This window comes from Malania oleifera, chromosome 3, assembly GCF_029873635.1.
Source record: "Malania oleifera isolate guangnan ecotype guangnan chromosome 3, ASM2987363v1, whole genome shotgun sequence".
NCBI lineage: Eukaryota > Viridiplantae > Streptophyta > Magnoliopsida > Santalales > Ximeniaceae > Malania > Malania oleifera.
This window is the reverse complement of record NC_080419.1, coordinates 102,113,132-102,131,000: the sequence shown is the minus strand read 5'-3', so window position 1 is coordinate 102,131,000 and position 17,869 is coordinate 102,113,132. Positions and strand designations below refer to the sequence as shown.

Here is a 17,869-nt window from a genome sequence, read left to right as displayed (position 1 = left end):
TGCTTCAATGTTTACTACTTGCTTACCACAGATTTCATGAATTGATTACTATTTCCGCTGCTATCTGAATGAATGTTAATGAAAGTGCTTTGTGGATGAATGTTGGTAAACGATAAGCTGGCTAGTTAAGACAAGAGTGCTTTAGCTAGCGCCGCACAGTCCTTCACAACGGTGTGAAAATAGTCGGAGTGTGACACTCTGGTTGACTGAACTGGCACGTGGGAGATCCCAATGCTCTAGTCGACCGAACCTTTAGTTATAAAAGGACTTGGTCGACCGAACATGCAAATTTGGTCAACCGAACTCGATCTAGTCGACCAAACCTCAGAGGCTCAAAAATCGCCTCAAGTTTGGTCGACCAACACCTCAGTTCAAAAGCACCCTAGTGGACCGAACTGAGCAATCTAGTCGACTGAACCTTAAAAATGGTTGATCAAACCTCTGGGATTGCTCGAATTTTACCGAGGTTAAACTGGGTTATTTTTTAATTTAACTCAATTAATCTTTTTTCAAAATACCTAGCGTGTCCCCAACGGCTATAATTTTTCTCAACTCTATATATCCCTTCTCATTTGTCATAATTAACATATGATTAGGGTTTTAGATTAGCCAAAATTCTCTGAAAACTTTAGTGGGCAAAATCTTTCCTACTTCCATATTTTTCATACTTATTGCTAAAATCTCTTCTACATACTCATCTAGCCTTTTATTTTGAGAGAGATTAGTGTTTAATATTCACCTTACAAGCTTTAACTCTCCCTCGTTTTGTTTGATTGTGTATTGATTTTTTGGAGAGTTGCTTAAGGTTTTTCCCATAATATTTCACTCATAAATATTGTATTGGGAAAAAATTTTACTTGGCTTAAAATCTTGCATTCTCATTACAAGATTCATAAGCTTGCTTTGTGCTTTGAAAAAAAACATTTTTAGCAAGCTTAAACCCTATTATCTATTGTGCTTTTCATTTGAAAAATATTATTGTGATATTTGTTTAAGGGTTATAGAGATCTTTTGATTATTCACACTTCAAGCACATTATCTTGAAATCAAAAGTCTTACTCTCACATACACACATTGACATACATATTGTTGAGTTAACATATTGGTTAACAAAATCTCACTTGAGCTTAATATCCTATCATATGTGAGTGCATTAATTGATTGAGCATAGTGGTACATATCTGCTTAGTATAAGAAGCATATTTGTTTGTACACAAATTTGAATATTTGTTGTATTCCTGACGTGTGGTTGGAAGAGGGAGACTTGTCCCGTGAAAAGTCTCTGATTGGCTTTGGCCCAATTAGGAAAGTTAGGTGCACCATCCTATTAAGGTGTTGTATTAGGTGCCACTCCACCCGTTAAGTGAGTCTTAGTGGAATCCTCTTACTTGTGAGCTTGAGGCGGGGACGTAGGCAGTATTGGCCGAACCCCGATAACATTTCTTGTGCCTGCTTTTAATTCCTGCAATTTAAATTTCAGCACTTGAATGTTTGCGTTTAATTCTTGATTAAGTTTATGATTATATAGAAAGACCCTAGGCTTGTGTAATACTGCTGCTAGAATTTGAATAGACTTAAGAAGAAAATTTTAAATACCCAATTCACCCCCCTCTTGGGAATACACCAATTCCAACAAGTATGACTCCTCGGTCATATTGATGTTTCTTAGTGCCAGAATGAGAATAGCATAGAAAGCTCTTTAGGGGAGAGTGAGTGTTCATCAACTTGTAAAACTCACTAGCTATTATCAACGTGTTTAGCCTACTTGCCTCCTTTGCTAGACACACATTGTTGACGGAGGTGTTGACAATGAATAACTTTACTTCAATGTTTACTGCTTAAGTGTTAATTCTTTCATAAGTTGCTTATTGCTTTCGCTTATATTTGCTTGAATGTTAATGAAAGTGTTTTGCTGGTGAATTGCGATAAGCGCTAGGCTAACTAGTTAAACAAGAGGACTTTAGCTAGCGCCACACGGTCCCTTCACAAAGGTGCGAAATATTTGGCTCGTGACACTTGGTATGAGAGCTTGGTTTGTTGCTATTTGAATTCATTGGCCTTCATTGTGGGATTGGTAAAGCTTTGGTAAATGACCATGTTGACCAATGCCCAGAGAATTAATGTGTTGGAAGCACAGGCTAAGTCGCCAGCCAATATAGTGGCCAAATTAAGGGCCCAATTGAGGGAACGTGTTGATTAATTGGAGGGATCCCAAAGAGATCAACCAAGTTTAATGGTGGAGTGGCCGGAGGACTTCCACAAAGAAAGGGTAATGGTTCATGCCAAGCACCAAAAGGTAGGGAGGGTGAAGGATGCATGCTCTGGTAAGTTAATTTTGAGGAAAAAGGGTAATGGTTTAAGCCAAGCACCCAAGAGGGTTCTCGTAGTTTTCATTTTCTTTGGAAAAGCATACACATGAAATATGGTTTTTTTATTGTCAATATTTAATTGTGCTTTACTATTTTGCTGCTTGTTTGTATATCAATACATGCATGTCCTTTAGAATTGATTTTGGAAATTCTACCGAATCTAACAATTTAGTTTGATTCTCAACTCTCGATTCCCAAAATTGGAATTTCAATTCACGATTCGAATCACAATTTGATAACTATGGGTACAGTCTTGTTACATGGGTTTATTTTGTGTTGTTATTTATTGTTTGTTTCTCTCACCATGTGCAATCGAGTTGAACATGTGAGGGAGTGCTAGCTTGATATACATTGTTGGTCAATAGTGTTACAACTTAAGCTCTGAGGGAAAATGGTTTCTTAACAAAAATTAAATTGTCTTGTATTAAACAAATGTAGCACCTTGGTTGTTCAAATAAGCAATTGGGTTTGTGCATAGCCAATACGAGTAACTAGTCCAGGGATTGGCTCAAAGTTCAGTTAGATGGGCTAGTTTATGGTTAGGTTTTTGAGTAATTAATTCTCTTATTGTTTTTTCCTTTGTTAGTTATCTTCCATAGCTGGTCTCAAAAGATTTTGGGTATGTTGTAGAGTCAAAAAGGGGAATGTTTGATGGTGTTGGCAAGGGAGATGCTCAATAGTGAGTAGACCTAGAAAAGAAATTAGAAATTCATCAATTTAATTCGTATCAAATTTATTGAAACATATTTGATATGCAAAATAAACAATTTGGATATGAATTTTATTATAGATATATATTTTTTTCTGTTATTGGTTGAGTCGCTTAAACCAATAGATATTGACTCATCAACATACCGCCACCACCACCAAAACTCAAGTCCCACGGTCTCCCCTAGGAGGGGTTGGTTACTTGAATCCTTTTTAGTAAATTGGGCAATTTCTTCCAATAATTTGGGATTGATGAAATCCCTACTATTTCATTCCAAGTTATTTAGTTCTACCCCTACCCTTATACTGCCGCTAACAACTCACTCCTCTTGGTGCACGATTTAGCTTACAATATTGCAATATCCAAACCATCTTAGCCATCTCTCCTTTATCTTCGAGAGATGATATGCCTTATTTAGATTGGGAAGAGTTCTCTTGTAATTTCTCTTATTTGGGAGGGTGATTCTATCCTCGCCTTCATCTGCTGTCTTGATTAAAGAATCCAAGCATCCTGCTTGAATTCTTCACTTTTTAGTGATATTACCTCTTTCTTAATATATATATGCCTAACTTACTGCAAATATTTTTATTCCTTAATTTATCTTTTACATTATACCACTCCTCTGCCTAAGCATTTTCATTTTAGCAACTTTTACTTTTTGGATATGTTGTTTCTTAGTTGCCCAACATTTTGATCCATATATCATAGTTGGCCTTATAATCATCTTATAAAACTCCTTTAAATTTTAAGGGTGTTCTACCATCACACAATGCCCAAAGCACTTATTTTACGCAATATGTTTTAGCTCTATGTATAACATATTCAATTTCTGCTTAATCTTGTACAATAAATCCAATATACTAGAAATATTAATTTCTTAATGCTTAATTTTTTCCCAATACCAATATAATCATGAGTAAATTTCTTTTTTTTTTTTTAATATATTCTATGTTATTTCTACTTATCTTACAACCTCTAAATTCTAGCGGTTCTCTCCACCATCCTAACTTAGATTCTACTATGCCTTTATTAATCAAGACTATCATATGCAAACAACATATAACGTGGAACCTCATTTTGGATATACTCCTAGTAAATTCATCCATCACTAATGTAAAAAGATAAGGAGACAAAGTAGATCCTTGACACACACTTATTGTGATTGAAAATTCTAGTGTCACAATATATAGTCATTACTCTATCATACATATCTTTAATGACATCATTATACCAATTGCATACCCCCTTTTTTTAAAGATCCTATGAACTTCCTTAGTTACTACATCATAGGCTCACTCTAAGTCAACAAAAAACATGTGTAAGCCTCTCTTCTTTTCCCATGCATAATCCTCTTCTTTTCCCATGTATAAGCCTCTTCTTTTCCCTAATCTTTTTCATCGATCTTCTTAAAAGATAAATTACTTCTCTAATCGCTCTCTCAGGCATAAAACCAAAATGATTTACTAAAATCCTCATTTTAGACCTTAGTCTTTATTCCATTATCCTTTCCCAAAGTTTGACCATAAGTTTTTCTAGAATAGTTATAATTTTGAATATCATCCTTTACTTTTGTACATAGGTATTAAAGTGCTTTACCTTCATTCACCTTAACCAAGTCACCTAGTCAAATACCATAATTGTATTCATCTATACAAAGCACAAGCTATCATTTTCCTTATATTCTTAGAAGGTTAAAACAACATTAATAAGTAAAGAATGCCCTCTAGGCTCTCCCAATCTTTTGACTTGCAGCTTTGCTTTTTTAAGTCCAAGCTAGAGAACATTGCACCATAAGGGTGCAAATGGCAATTCTCCTTTACCTAAGTGTTTGCATTAGCACAAATACAAATATGAAATCACCAAATTACTAGATCTGTTTTTTTTACTTTGGTGACCAATGAAACAAGTAATATCCAAACACAACAATGATTACATTACAAAGTAAAGTATCAGCAAAAACTATACTATCAGAAGGAGATTTTCAATAATTGGTATAATTTTTGAAATCTCAAAGTGCCTTATAACTGCCCTTTCTTCTTTGCTGACCAATGTTTTAAAAGGCAAAGGCATACCACGAGGCGTTTTACCCTCCGCGAGGCGAAGCCTCAAGGCATTGAGGAGTAAGCAATTTGGGACTGTATTTTTTAAAATAATTAGTAAATAAAAAAATTATATATAGTGTAAAAATGAGAAAAATTTAAGAATAATGGAGAAAGAAGCTTTGTCGAGAGAGCAGAATCTATCGTCAAGGAGAAGACTCGCTAGAGACTTCGTTGAGGCTTTGTCGAGAGCAGAAGCTTCGCCGAGAGAAGAAGCTTCGTTGAAGAGAGGGAGGAAAGGGTTTTAGATTCATTATGGATTCTTTCTTTTTTAATTTATGTATTAAATCAAGCATCCCAACATGCATACGCCTTTACATTTGAGCCGTAAAAGGCGAGCATTTAGACCTAAGGCGTACGCCTTCTCCCCTAAGGCATATGCCTTTATGGAGTTGCGCGTTTCCACTTACGCCTTAGGGCGTTTTAGGCCCAAATCTTGAGGAGTGCCTCAATAACACCTTTTAAAACACTATTGCTGAAAGACCAATAATGTTATTATAGTAGAAATAAAAAGGCAGTAATTCCTAATGTTTCAAAAAAAGGGGGAAAAAAAATAATACAATAATCTTTTGAAACTGAAGAGGCAGTTTGGGAGTCATGAAGCTTTCAAGCGCCTATATCTTGCACTAGGAAGATTTTTCCTTGTAATCATGTAATCTTTATGCTACAAAGATGGGGGATTTCCTACCATTCACAATGAATTATCAATCAAAACCGACATCAGTTTGTTTGTCTTTAAATAAACTGGATAAGGATTGTGACTTTCATTTAATAATCCATCTAATCTGCTAAAAATCATTTGACATGGTATGCTTTGCTAGATATAACAATGACAGGGAACCACCAACGAATCTCTTACATCGAAATGGGGTAAAAAACAAAGGGGCTCAATGATGGTTGCGATGATTCTTGCTGACCTTAAGAACATCGATTGGGAGGCCACGAAAGCAAAAATAGTTTGTTGCAACTTTTTCACTTGATAGTTCACCTAATTTACCAAAAATTATTTAACTTGATGCACTTTGCCAGGTGTAACGATGATTGGATGTCTCTATCAAGTCTCTTGTGTCCAGGTAAGGTCGAAAACAAAGGGGCTCAATAATGATTCTGGAGGAGTTGATGATTCTTGCTGAGTGTAGGGACATTGATTAGGAGAATAAAAGTGAAAATAGTTTGTTGTAACTTGTATTGCTACACCAGCAACTTGAATTGGAGGTAATAAATTTGCAACATAGTGTGGCAATGAAGGTCACTTCAATCCATGGAACTTCTCTCATAAGTTGGGAATATGGCGCAAAAATAAAAAGAGGGGATACTGCATGTTTACTAAGAAGAAATTCAGGTGGCTATGAATAGGAGACTGCCCAAGGGATGAAAGGAATGCAGGATGATTGTGGTTGCATAGGCAACTTGAGTTGAAATCTCAAAAGCTTGTAACTTGTAAGTTGAAAATTGCAGAAAAATAGTTCTGGTGATTTATGGTAAAATTGCTAAAGCCTAAACCTTTCAAAACAGTGATAGCTCTAAAATAAAAATTTCCAATTTAACTCCCCTTAAAACTAATATAAAGAGGCCTAAGCTTATACTGCTTGGAGAGGAAGGAAAAATTAAATAGTACTTTAAAAAGATAGAATCTGGAAGATATGATCCAATAAAATACTTTAAATATTTAGCTAGATGAAAATACAAAAATTACAAAAGATATAATAATTCTTGTTTTTCATGTTGCTTCACCTAGTCCAATAGAGCCACAGAATCTGTAATTCTCTTGATCAACCCAGCATATGATAAACAAAATTTATACAGATATTTGTACTTTGTTAGAAGCTAGTATACATGTATCAGCAGCACAAATTGAGAACAATGCAATTCAAATATATTAAAATAAAATTTTGTTTTGAAGACCACATGCCATGCATGATGCTCTACTGTGTAAAAACAATAGACAAAGGATTTCGATCTAGATAAATTCTCCAACCAAGTCAAGGTGTTGGCACAAATCCCTAAATTATATATAAGATAAAAAATAGAGACAGAGAACATTCTATTTCTCCTTCCATAATTTTTTCCCCTTTTGTGGTAAATAGAGCAACCTGCTTATTTTTAAATTTTAAAAAATGAAAATAACTTTTTTGACTAAATCAGGAAGTGTCGAGAAAATAATTCTTCTTATTGGATTTATTACGGTGTATGTAAGAATGAAGAACATTTTTTCGAAAAAAGAAAAAAAGAAAAAGAAGAGGAAATGCATAAAAGAGAGGAAGAATGTACAAGCTGTAGGGAAACGGGATGTATGCCTACAGCAGAAAAAGAAAGATGGAAAATTTACAGATGCAGAAGTAGAAACAATTAAAAAGTCAAGTTTAAAAATAATATATAGGGTTCAGATTAAGGAGTATAAAAACAAAAATAATAGTGCTTTAGTGTCTTATTGCACAAAAAATGTTGAAAAAGGAGAACAATTTTGAACGGGAAAGTAAGAAATTATGTCCACACAAACAGGCGTGCACACACATACACACACTTAAATTTTTGCTAGATTGCAAATAATCACCTTAACCAAGAATGAAGTATCCATACGTCGCATAGAATAATTACCAATGGGTTACTTCATTTATATCTTTATATGATCTAGCTATATCAACAACCCAAGCTTCTGCAAAGGAATGATTGTGCATTCAACAATACAAACACATATCCTGCCGATTAAACAAGAGTGAGTGTGGAATAAGGAGACAATACCTTTGACCCGAATCAAATCCGAAATCCCTCCAGTGAGGAAACCATAATTGTAGGAGAAAAAATTTCCAATTACTACTTCAGCTGTCTAAGATAATCTCCGTGATTTTACTTCTAAAATCATGCAAAAGAAACAAGTTCCCTAGTTAAAAGTAAAGATTAATTAATCACTGCTTTATGAAAATGATTATCAAAACAATAAGTTCCACTTGGATTTCCATATGCATGCAATTATATATTATTGCCTTACCCCGAATACAAATCCCCCCATCAGTTCTGCGAGAGTAAACCATGCATATATTATATCAGTGTAATCTGAGAAGAAGAAGAAGAAGAAGAGATTGAGTTGTCCCGGATGCCATTCACTTGTCATCACCTAAAAGAAACAAGTTTTTCAAAAAAAAAAAAAATTTCGGTTTAAAGGTCGCGCACAATAGACAAGTAGCTTGAATAGACAAGTTGCATAATTTGGCAAAATGAATGTACAGATACCTACAGCAAGCAAAGATGAAAATGCCTTTTACCACACCAGGTTATGTATGTAGGAGTAAGAAGAAGATTCAATACAAAGTCCAAACCTGTTTGATAAGTCTCCTCCTGAGAAAGCTTCCTGCCACCATCACATAAGTTCCTTAAAACCTCCAAAAGATCTGCACAATCTCCAGAAGAGAAGACCAGAAAACACACATTTACACACGCACACAGTGACGCACACTAGCAGATACATATTTTTCTCCACCTGTCAAACATCTTAAACACTAATTTCAGAAAACGTACAGTACACTTCTCCATTAGCAACAGCTATACGTAATCTAAAGAATTCGAAGTTGTTTCCCAAACCCCATATGCAACGTAAGCAAGGGCACACATACAAGTAATTCCCTTTTGGGCAAGATTTAAGCTAGAAGCAAACGCATGAAAATTAAATAGCTCCATTTGCACTGACAGTGCAAGCTACCAAGTCCCAGTTGGGAAAAAAAAAAACAAGAAAAAGAAAACATACCTCCCCTCTCGCGCGCACACACAAAAACCAATTGATTGGTCAGACCAATTCACGATTCAGCATGCGCAGACAAACAATTTTGAAAAAGCAAGAAAGGAGAAAAGAAAGGGGAGAGAAAATAGGGGGTGGGGTGGGGTGGGGTGGGGTGGGGGGGGGGGGGGGGGAAGAGTTTTAAAGAATTAACCCATGTATGGGATGAAGTTGTACTGCACATAACGTGAGAATGGTCCAATAATAATACAGTTTTCCGTTAAATCAGCACAGTAATCCATCAGGGATTACCATCTCAAAGATAACCCATCAAAAGTCACGCTTTCAACCTATTTTCCTCTATTGAATTAAATATACAAATACACACGTCCTAATGAAGTTGTAAATTAAACAGTGAGTGATCTTCCTTTCCCATTCGTCTCCTCCACATAGAGAAAGAGAGATGTTGAAGGGAGAGAGAGGCACGTACGGGAGTGATATATGGTAAAATTCCGGCAGTGGAAAGAGGTGACAGAAAGAGCAGTGAGCACGCAAAAGCAATTGCATAACTTTATACAATTCGGCCTCTGTGTGCTCACTCTCTTCTGTCAATCTCTCTAAGACCCCGAAACAGGCAGACTCCCTACACCAAAAAACCATAAAAAAAAAAAAAGAAAAAGAAAAAAAGGAAGAGCGCAGGAAAGACGATGATGAAGATGAACTTTCCAAAAATGGTAACAACTAAGAACACAGAAGAAAAGGAAAAGAAGAAGAACAAACATATCAAACACATAAATAGGAAAGATAACAGTCAGATCTGAGAAAACTGAGTCAGACCCATTTACGGAAAGGTACCACTGGTGGTACTCACAACTCATAAACGCCCCCGCCAACAAATAATAATGGTGATTTTATCTACCCTTCAAGAGAGAGAAAGAGACAAAAAAAGAGACCGAGATAATATTGGTGATTTAGGGTTTGCTCAGACGGGCGCATACAAAACCCAGAAACCCAGAAAGAAACCCAAAAAGCCCTTCTTCTTCTTCTTCTCCCCTCTACAGTTCTACTGCTTCTTTTCTCTTTAATTTCTCTCTCTTCCATGCAAAACACACAGGTGTCGATGACACGTAACCTGACTTTATCTCAGCAAATCGAACAGCGCCGACGGCGACCAGAGCTTACTCTGAATACCCAATGAAGAGAGAGAGAGAGAAAGAGAGAGGGCGGGCGTATTGGTTTTCACGACGGGGAGAGAAAGAAAGAGCGAGAGAGAGTGTATCGGTTTTCACGACGGAGAGAGAGAGAGTAGTGGTGGGGAGAAGAGAGGAGTCAATTCAAGGCTTCGAACACTCCCGAGGGCTTTGCAGATCTTATCAACACGCTGATGGGCTCTTTGGGTAACAAAACAAATTAACCAAAAAATAATAAGAAAATCCGCAATATAATTCCAGTATGGCGATCAACGTGTTCCCTTCTGATTGGTTGTTTTACATCATTTGCCACGTGTTACTTTCGTGGGTCGATGGACATCTTGATCAATTGGAGCCGTTGATCGAAACCCTGCGTGGGCCGTCAGATTTGCGTATCTGGGGCCACGCCGGTCCGTCACCATGTTGTCTTCTTGGGAATTGCGCGATGGGACTGCGTCAATTGGGGAGACAGTTTAATGATGAAATTGTTAACCTTGCAAGCGTTTTTCTCAAACCTCACACCAACTGTCAGCCCATAACCAATCACACTTCATCTTTTGAGGCTAAAACTATAGGGTAGGGTTTTTTTAGTGTGATTTTTGTTTTCTATTTTGCTTTTTTTTTCTTCTCAAAATAGTATTGTGGGGATGATCCGGAAAATGCGTACAAATTAAGATGTGAATTATTAAGTATTTTCATAATCGATTTTATAATAAATATTATTTATGTTCCGACAATATGAAATTTTTTTTATAGGATAAAATCATAAGATCAGTGAGTTCAAACAAAGAATACCTCATCATAATTTGATCCAAACTCGTTACATTTGCTATTGAATCACTTTGGGATTAAGTTAGTTCTTTTGGGAGCATGAATTTCGAAGAAAGTCGGTGTAATTTTATACTATATTTTATTTAAATTCACATGTTTTAATTTCATGCTCTAAATGTAGGATAAGAGGGCATCTAGTTCACGGTATCAAAAATATTTTCATGAAATAACATTTTGGGAATTTCATCCCTAAAATAGGATGCCTCTGTTATGAGAATATTTTAGTCCGGTTGCATCCTAAGACTCCTCAAAATACACATAGAATTTAGCATGGGAATCGCATCTTGAGAAGATGATCATTATACCCTTGAAATGTATGTAAATAATATATGAAGAATACTTACATTTTCAATGCAAAAAACTTACTAAGGATATGTATTTAATTAAATCCATGTTCTAATATTTCCAACAATCATAAATATTTTTTAAAAAAAAATCAATGATTATTTAGTTGAAATAATTGTGAGATATATAGAGTCTAAATATTAATCATTATGTTAAATTATTATAGCACAGTTATAATATTATTTTCATTTTATTAATAAATTTAATATTTTAAATAGAGTAATTGACTGTGAACATACTATGTTATGAGGGCATTGTTGTCGGACCAACCAAAATACTGAGGACAATTTGGTCAAAACATAGAATTTCCATAGGAATGGAATTTCTATAAATTGTACCCATGGAGGAGGGTGGGAATAGGATGTCCATGCTCTATAAGAATCCTTTCATTCCCAAGAATGATAACATTCTCGTCATGTTAGAATCTCATCCTCAAACAAACATGAAAATGAGATGCTACGTGCATCACTTGAAATATATTGCAAACCAAACATCCCATAAAAATGTGTAAAAGCAAAAATTGGTGGGCACTCGGAAAATCTCCTATTGTAAATATTGGCCTCCTTTGAATAGCATTCATGTAAAAATTAACAAATGGTGTCTAGAGGGTGAGAAGAGTTTGGTACTAGAAAAAAAAATCATTGATGCGTGCTTAAGTTAGTAAGGTGATCTAGGGGAAGTAAAAGGAGTCTATTGTGCTTCAATTTTCTTCATTACTTTCATCCTTACCTCTCCCCTGTCTTCATTCTTTTGGTTATTCAAGGGCTTATAACTCCTATCCCTACTAATGTTGGTGAGTCATTATAGGAGGCAGAGAATATATTTAATGATTGCTTCCTTATTTAACTCTAACTTCTACAATGAAAGGGATTGTCTCAACGTCCTGCAAAAGGGCTCAGAATAGCGATGAATAATAATATTGAAAATTTGATGGAGTCACCACTAACTTGTTATTTCCCCAATTGTGGTTAGTTCACTTAATTACTACTTGTTGATTGGTCTTCTAGAATAATCTTAGGCCAAGGAACAAGTAGGTTCAATTTGCATCAACCAGGATTGGGATTAGAAGTTCAATTATGTGAGAGGAAGGTATTAGAACCCCCTAAACACCTGTTGTATGAACAAGACCTAATTAATCATTAAATATACCTAAATCGAATATAATGATTTTTGATTAACTTTTTTAAAATAAACAAACAAATAAATACATAAAAAAATAAATAAAATTAAAGGGGAGATGAAAACCATAGTGCGATTTAGGAATGTCTAATAAGACCCCCAAATGAGAGGATCTTATTAGATTAACCCCCCTTAGAACAAATATAGGTGAGGTCTGAAATACTTATTTACCCTTTGTTAAATCATTAATTAGGATGCACACACACAAAAATCAAATAACATAAGCAAAAGAGTTTCTAAAACATTCTCATATTTTTTTTCAAAATTTTATAAAAATGTTTCTGAAAATTTTCAACATTTTTTCTAAAATTTTCTAGGATTTTTAAAAGTTTTTTCTCATTGTTTTTGGCATTTTTATTTTGCCTTTTTTTAAAAAAAAATTATTTGAGTCAAAATAACTCAAATAGTTTTCAATTTATTTTTCCTAATTTTTAAAATATTTTCCTATTTTTTTCTATTTTTAAAATTATTTTTCCAATTTACAAAATTAAAAATCAACTAAAAATCAAAATAAAAGTAAAATAAATAAAACCAGTGGTTCACAAATCAGATCGTTTCAAACCGGTCTGAACCAGGCCTAATTCGGTTGGGCTTAGTGGGCCACGTGTCCTCCCATAGTGGTGAGATGTGGTTCACTTTATTATTTATTTATTTTTAAAATTTATTGTAGCAAGGTGACATCAACATGACGTCACCTTCCACGTGATAGCCTCGTTTACTAGATCGAGCTTAGCCTAATCCAGGCATTGGGCTTAGGTATATTAATTGAGTTGGGCCCAATTCAATTTGGGTATTGGGCTAAATGTTGGGTTAATGGTCAATGGACCCAGGTCTTGACTTTTCAAGTTGGATCCCAATATTGGGTTGTGGGTGGGGTTGACGGGTAGGATCTTTTGGGTCAACGGGTCTGATCCAAATAGGGGATCGAATCCGAGTCACTGGATCTGATAAAAAATTTCAATATAAAGATGATTTTTCATTTCAAACCACTAGATTTTCAATTTCAAAATTTGTACAATTTAAAAGCTAAATTAAACAAAAAAACAAAACGAAACCAAACCTTAATCTTCACACTCCTCCATTCTTCAGGTTTAGTGCCAGTCCTTTTAGTTCTTTGCAGTCCTTAAATCTTCAAGCTTTGATTCACGAACTCTAGTTACCTTTGCTTGAGCTCCTCTAAATCCTTACTTTTCCTTCACAGTATCTCCAATTCTCAAGCACTCTAGCTCACCCTTGATCAAAACTCTCTGATTTTCTCACAAATGACTGTATGATTTCTCTTTATGCTTGTGTCTTAATCAGAACTCTCTGATTTTTTTCATGATTTGCATGTGCTCTCTCTGTAATTGTGTCTCTCTAAATGTGTGAATGTGTCTGTGTCTCTCAAAAAACCTCTATTTATAAGCTTGAGAGCATTGATCAACATTAAATTTGATTGACAAATCAATATTAAATCTTGATCAACCAAATCAAACAACTGATCAATCAAATTTAAAAAAACAAATCAATTAATCTTTATTACTGATTTCCTAACAACTTATTCTTCTATGCGTCTTATCCCTCTAAAAAAAACTTTCATTTATAGGCTTGGGAGCATTGATCAACATAAATCAACATTTAAACTTGATCATTCAATTTTTAAAAAATGGATAAATCAAATTAAGCAACATATTAATCAATCTTTATTATTGATTTCCTAATTGTTTATTCTTCCATGTATGTGTGTCCTCAATCTCTCAAAAAGATTTCATTTATAGGCTTTGGAGCATTGATTAGCATAATCAACATTTAAACTTAATCAATCATATTTTAAAAAATGGATCAATCAAAATTTTTTTTTAAAAAAAATCAATGAATCTTTATTGCCGATTTCCTAATTGTTTCCTTTGTGAGTGTGTGCAGGTGCCAACATTAAATTGGAGAATCTGAAACTTCTATTTTTTCTTTTCTATATTTTTTTATTCTTTTCAATGTAAAAGTTTACTTCCCTGTATTTTTTCCATTTTATGAAATAAAATTTTGTCTAATTTTGTTACATAAGCCCCAGACAAATTTGGATGTCTACAGCTGCCCCTATTTATAGATTTGTTACCTTAGGATGACAGGCAGATCTATCTCTCTTGGCATCCTATAGTAACAAATTTGAAAAGATAAAAGACACAAATTTTGGACTGACTTTATATAATAATGAGAATCTAGGTATACTCCCAAGAGGGAGGTGAATTGAGATTTTAAAATTTCTTTGCTACTTTGTTTTACATGTTCCTTTTGTTGAGTATTTAACACCAGCAAATTTATTTTCAGCAATCAATCAATTTTCAACAATCACTCAAATAAAATAATATTGATTAACAATCAAGTATAGCCAACAATCAATCAAAGTTTAGTTCATTTATGATGTTCAAGATCAGCTTGTAAATTCTGAGTAACAATATAAGATTGATTAAAAAATCTCATAATCTTTTATATTCAAAATAAGATTTTATTCCTTGAGATATAATTTTAGAGATTTGATTAAATAAAGCATGAAACTTTCCTTTAATTAGCTGAGCAAGATTAACTTCACTAGTAAAATAAAAACAAAACATTAACTTCAAATTTGTTAACTCAATCAATGATCACCAATATGTTCTTTGATTTCTGATATGAAAAAAAATTAGTAATTTTAGCAACTTCCAAAATTCAGCAAGTATTTAATGATCATACACGAAGGTTATATACTTGTAGTAAATTAAAGAGAGTAGGGAGAAGAGCTGAGAACTAGATTTTTTACAAAGTTCTGCTAGAAGCCTACGTCCTTACCCCAAGCAACCGATGTGAGGATTTACCTTTCCAACTTTCTTTACTAGGCAAAGTTACAACCTCTCTCCTTATAAGGTGGAGATCCCTCTCTAACAAGAATACCCCTTCTTGCTAGGCAATGATCCAAACAACCTTGAATCGTCAAGAAAACAAGAAACAAGAACAACTTTGGTTTGTATAAGGGAAACTCTCAGTTAGAGCATATTTGTACAATTTAAGAACAATATACTTAAGCAAAAAATCAATATAAAGAATGAAACTCAGTTAAATATCACCGTGGTTCAAACTTGATTTGAAAATCTCAATAAAAAGATCAAAGAACCGTGAGTTTTTATTAGTAAGAACACAACAAGACTTTTAGCAAGATAGCTTTGAATGTGTAGTATGATTTTTCTTGATTGCTAATTATCGTTGTTTTTAATTCTTGAAACCAACATGTATGTGTATATATATATATATTCGTGTTCCCCAAGTTACTTGTAGTGTTTCCCAAGTTTTCTCAAAATTTGGAGTCCAATAAATCAATTATGGAAACTTTCCCCCACTGTTTAAAAATTTAAAATTATGAAACTTAGTTGATTGTGACCTGAGGGTCAGTCACCTGAGCTTTTATAGTTCAGTGAAAATTTAAAATACAATGCTCAGTCAGCTGCCTGTCTCGGCTCTGTTTGCTTAATTTTGTCAGCATAAAAAGATCAATTGCCTGATCAAAATACATCAGTCGCTTGAGCTTATAACTTTTCTAAATTTGCAAAAGCTTTGATTTCAACACTTTAATCTTTGATCTTGGAAAACTTAAATGAGATTTTTTAAAAAGTATTTTCCATGATTTTCAAAAGTAGGTCTTTAAGTCAAATATAGATCCTAAGAGCTTCAAACAATTATATTGAAATCGTGAAGTACTTACATGAGACTTCTTATAAACTATAGCTTTCTAAGTACTAAGTCTTCATATATTTTGCTTCCATTCTTTGTGTCTATCTTGACTTCTTTCTTCAATAGACTTTAGCTTCAATAGATCTTCTATCTTTAAGTCCAAGCTTTTAATAAACTTGATCTTGATCTCTATAAAACCATTTGAGCCTTGAAACTTCACTTAACCAAATATCTTAAGTACCATTGATTTGTTATCATCAAAATAAGATTATAAGTCTTGTTAGGCCAATAATGTAACGCCCAAAAAAATAATAATAATTGTTACAGGAGAATGTAGTGATTTAAAAAAAAAATAATAAGAATAAAAAATAATTAATTAAATAATTAAATAATAATTATTAATTAAATTGAATAATATAATATAATATAATATATATTTATTATATATTTATAAATTGAAATATATAATATAATATATATTTTAAGAAGCATTTGAATTACATTTGAGGAGAAGCCGCAGCCCCCCCTGAATCTCTCTCTCTGGCTCACCTTCGTCTCTCTCCCACTTCCTTCAATTTCTTGACGAATATTCAGCTGATCGGGAAACGGAAGGTGCCGTGGGATTCCTAACTTCGCCACCGACATTTATACCTGGAGCGGATTTGTCGTGGGATTGGCGTAGGCACCATTCCTGGAGTAAGGTAATATTTCCCTATTTTCTCAATTTCTCCTTAAATCTTCAGCCAAATCGACTATCGGGCACCACCACGGGGTCTTAGTCGCGATCGTCGTCATTTTGGCTGGAGTAAATTTTCAATTTGGATTTCCTAGGCACCATTCCAAAGCGAGAGTGAGATTTGGGGAATTAAATAAATTAGTTATATTTGAGAGTATAATTATTTATTTGGAATTTATGGGCCTAAGAAATATTAAAATAGTATTTTATTTAGGATTGATTTAATAAAATTAGGATTTTTGATTCAGAGTCTGGGTGAGCGCCATAGGCATCAGTTTGGGATTCCTGTTGGCGTATTCAAGAAATCAGGTAAGGGAATAAATTAAGTTAGTATTTTTCATGAAAATATTTACTATTTTACAACATTTTATTCCAGGAAATTATGTATAGCATAGAATTATGTTTGAGAAATTTACTGTTGTTAACAGGAGATTGTTTTAATGCATTTAATTAGGGAAAATGATTTCAGTATAGATTTTATAAGTAGAACATGGTTTAATTTGTGTGGCATGGGTATAAAATCTTATGATTTATTTGATGACAAAATGTTATGTTTTCAGAACCTTCATGCTATTATTGTTTTCGGGAAATGGTTAAAACAGTATAGGAATTATATTTTTCGTAATTTACGTGAAACGGTGCAAGGACCGTAATTTATAAAACAGTGCAGGGGCCGTAATTTATGAAATGGCGCAAGGGTCGTAATTCATGTGAAATAGCGCAAGGGCCATGGTTTTTATAAAATGGCGTAAGGGCCATTAATTTATATGATATGATATGTAATGTTGACGCAAGGGCGGTAATGAAAGATATGTTGTTTTTATGAAAATATTATTATGTTAGATATTATGGTGAAACAGTTATATTCAGCATATGAAACATAATATATGATATCAGAACCAGGATGACTTAGTTTAGTTTAGTTTCAGGAGCACGGTACGGTAGCTATATATGTATTCAGATTATAATATTGCTACCACATGCCGCTAGGGGCTGTAGGAGATTAGCAGTCGATGTGGCT

The 17,869-nt window shown here is 34.0% G+C and overlaps 1 long non-coding RNA gene across 4 annotated transcripts in view; it reads right to left on the bottom strand.

Moving 5' to 3' along the window:
• Positions 1-10,258, bottom strand: part of LOC131152271 (uncharacterized) — a 53,076-nt gene extending 42,818 nt beyond the window's left edge. The window contains exons 1-4 of one of the 4 annotated variants that reach the window (XR_009135909.1): positions 8,495-9,048; positions 8,167-8,292; positions 7,920-8,058; positions 7,732-7,833 (exon numbers count right to left, since the gene is read on the bottom strand). This is a non-coding gene — a long non-coding RNA (uncharacterized LOC131152271). Of the gene's footprint in view, positions 1-7,731; positions 7,834-7,919; positions 8,059-8,166; positions 8,293-8,494 lie in introns of all 4 variants that reach the window. The other 3 variants (XR_009135908.1, XR_009135906.1, XR_009135907.1) reach the window with 3 other exon arrangements.
• Positions 10,259-17,869: the final 7,611 nt, after the last annotated feature.